This window comes from Otolemur garnettii, unplaced genomic scaffold, assembly GCF_000181295.1.
Source record: "Otolemur garnettii isolate 467f Iridium unplaced genomic scaffold, OtoGar3 scaffold00069, whole genome shotgun sequence".
In the NCBI taxonomy this organism is placed as follows: domain Eukaryota; kingdom Metazoa; phylum Chordata; class Mammalia; order Primates; family Galagidae; genus Otolemur; species Otolemur garnettii.
Genome location: NW_003852464.1, coordinates 1,681 through 4,849, shown reverse-complemented (window position 1 = coordinate 4,849; position 3,169 = coordinate 1,681). Strand labels below are relative to the sequence as shown.

Here is a 3,169-nt window from a genome sequence, read left to right as displayed (position 1 = left end):
TGGGGTGAGGGCCGGTTGGGACTGTTTTGGCGTGATGGTGGGGGGTGTGGTGGGGGCTGCGGGATGAAGAGCGTTCCGGGAGGTCAGGGGAACATGCGTGGATAAAGAGGGTTCCTGAGGTGAGCGCTGGGGTTAGGGCTGGACTCTTGGTGGTAATTACGGTCAGGGGAACAGGCAAGGTAAAGAGCGAGTGGGACCAGGGATGAGGTTGGGACCTGGGCCCTACTTTGAGCAGTAATTACCGTCTTGGGGACCTGCGTAATGAAGAGGGTTCAGGTCCCTCCGGTAGGGCTGGGATTAGGCCTTGGCTTCAGTTGATAATTCTGGTAAGGGGGAATCTCCATGAAGAAGAGGTGAAGCAGGTTTGGGTTGCTGGGGTGAGGGCTGGTGTTAGGGCCCGCAGTGGATGACGAATATGGCCGTAGGGGGGCCATGCGGGATAACGAAGGTTGGGGGCCTGAGATGAGGGTTAGGGTCTGCTTTTGCATGATGGGTTCTGGGGTTTGGGGATAGGGTTTGAGTTGGGATGTTAGGGGGTTAGGGTTTAGGGTTGGGGATATGGGTTAGGGTTAGGGCTAGGTTTAGGGTTAGGGTTAGGAGGTGAGGATGGGGGTTAGGATTAGGGGGCTAGGGTTAGGGATGGGATTAGGCTTGGGTTTGGGGTTGGGGATAGGGTTTAGGGTAAGGGCTAGGGTTATGGTTGGGGTTTGGGTTAGGTGTTGGGGATGGGGCTAGGGCTGGGGTTGGGGTTGGTGTTAGGGTAGAGGTTTTGGGTTAGGGTTTAGGGTTAGGTATAGGGTTAGGGTTTAGGGTTAGGGGTAGGGTCAGGGTTAGTGGTTAGGGTTAGGCTAGGGGTTAGGGTTAGTGCTATTGTTAAGGTTTTGGTTCGGGTTAGGGCTCGGGTTTGGGTTAGGGTTTAGGGTGATGGTGAGGGTTGGAGTTAGGCTTGGGGTTAGGGTTAAGGGTTAGGGTTGGTTTAGGGTTGGGGTCAGGGTTTAGGGTTAGGTCTAGGGCTAGGGTTGGGGTTAGGGTTAGGGGTTATGGCTAGGGTTTAGGATCAGAGTTAGGGTTTGGTTTAGGGTCAGGGTTGGGTCAGGGTCAGGTTTTTAGGGTTAGGGTTAGGGTTTGGGGTTGGGGCAGGGTCAAGGGTCAAGATTAAGCGTCAGGGTGAGGGTTAGGGTTTGGGGTCAGGATGAGGGTGAAGGTGAGGGATTAGGGTTAGGGGCTAGGTATTAGGGTGAGTTCAGGAGTTGGGGTTGGGTTAGGGTTAGGGTTTCCTCTGATGGGGATGTGTCCATAGTGGAGGTGGGAGGGTGTTGTGTGAGGGGACAGGCATGTGGGAAGCCTCTGTATTCCTCTTGATTTTTCTGGGAGCGTGAAACTGCCATGAAAAATTAAGTCTTTAAAAAAGATTAATGACACAAGCAAACAAAACCTGGCCTGCTTCTAAAATGTCATGGTAAGCTTTGGTCTCAGGCATCTCCCTGGAGGGTGTGGAACTGGCAGTGGGTGCTTCAGATGCTTTATCTTCTTTCCTGGAGGACAGCGGTGTTGGCCAGCACAGGTCACTTCTGTTTTGGCTGTGTGCGTTCCGGAGGCTGTGCAAGGGCCTGACCAACCAGCCAAGTCCCAGGGTATGGAGGTTAGCTCCTAGGCAGGCAGCTAGCTCACACTGCAGCTGGGCTGCTCAATTAACTCCAATTGTTTTATCTATTGATTGCTTAATTAACTTGTCAAATGGGAAAAAATATGTGTTTAGTAAACACAAAGTGGTTTGTATTTCTTTATTACCTGTTCTGATTGACTTCCTCAAACAATGGACCAAGTGCATGTAAGAACTGGCTTGAATACAGCAAAAACATTGCAGAACCTGTAGTGAGGTGAGAGCTGGGTCACCAATAGTAACCTCTAGTGAGCAGCTCTGGTGGAAGGGAGGGCATGGGCTCAAGAGGTGCAGAAGAGAGGAGAAGTAGGCCATGTGCAGGTGTGCAGGGTCCAAGTGAGGCCGGTACAACCTGAGGGCCATAATGGTAGCCATTGTGCAAAATCAGCCTACTTTCCAGGTCAGTGGTTGACTAGATAAGTAAAGTTGATTAGGTCAGTGATTGATAGGATCAGTGAAGTTGATTAGGTCAGTGGTTGATTAGATCAGCGAAGTTGATTAGGTCAGTGGGTGATTAGATCAGTGAAGTTGATTAGATCAGTGAAGTTGATTAAATTAGTGGTACTTTATTAGATTAGTATGGTTGATTAGATTAGTGAAGAAAGGATATGGGAAGAGGGATGGTATTTGTGGGCACCTCACCTAATGTGCATGATGCAATGGTACATTTCAAACTATTAAAAAATGAGTAGAACTGTGATGGATGTGTTACTTAATTCAGTGTAAGCATTTCACATTGTATATGGAAGCAGTACCCTAAACCAGCAGTGGTTGATTAGATAGGTGAAGTTGATTAGGTCAGTGGTTGATTAGATCAGTGAAGTTGATTAGATCAAAGGTTGATTAGATCAGTGGTTGATTATATCAGTGGTTGATTAAATCAGTGAAGTTGATTAGATCAGTGAAGTTGATTAGGTCAGCGGTTGATTAGATCAGTGAAGTTGATTAGGCCAGTGGTTGATTAGATCAGTGGTTTGTTAGGTCAGTGAATTTGATTAGATCAGTGGCTGATTAGATCAGTGAATTTGATTAGATCAGTGGTTTATTAGATCAGTGAAGTGACTAGATCAGTGGTTGATTAAATCAGTGAAGTTGATTAGATCAGTGAAGTTGATTAGATCAGTGTTTGATTAGATCAGTGAAGTTGATTAGATCAGTGAAGTGATTAGATCAGTGAAGTGATCAGATCAGTGTTTGATTAGATCAGTGGTTGATTAGATCAGTGAAATTAATTAGGTTAGTGGTTGATTAGGTTAGCAGTTGATTAGATCAGTGAAGTTGATTAGATCACTGGTACTTTATTAGATTAGTCTGATTGTAACTAAGTAGCCACCTTTTCCCTGAAAAACGTGAACAAAATCCATTGGGAAATCAGGCACAGACAGTATTTATCGGTTTTTCTTCCTTTCCTCCTATGGTTTGTTTCTCAAGACATTTAGCTGATTCCAACAAACTCCAACACTTGTTACAAAATGACACAGCTGTTTTTTTCCTTTTCTTTTTCTT

At 46.4% G+C, this 3,169-nt stretch overlaps 1 pseudogene across 1 annotated transcript in view; it reads right to left on the bottom strand.

Annotated features, from left to right (window-relative positions):
• LOC100944312 overlaps positions 1 to 3,169 on the bottom strand; it is an 8,380-nt pseudogene that overhangs the window by 3,539 nt on the left and 1,672 nt on the right. The gene's annotated exons all lie outside the window — the stretch shown is intronic.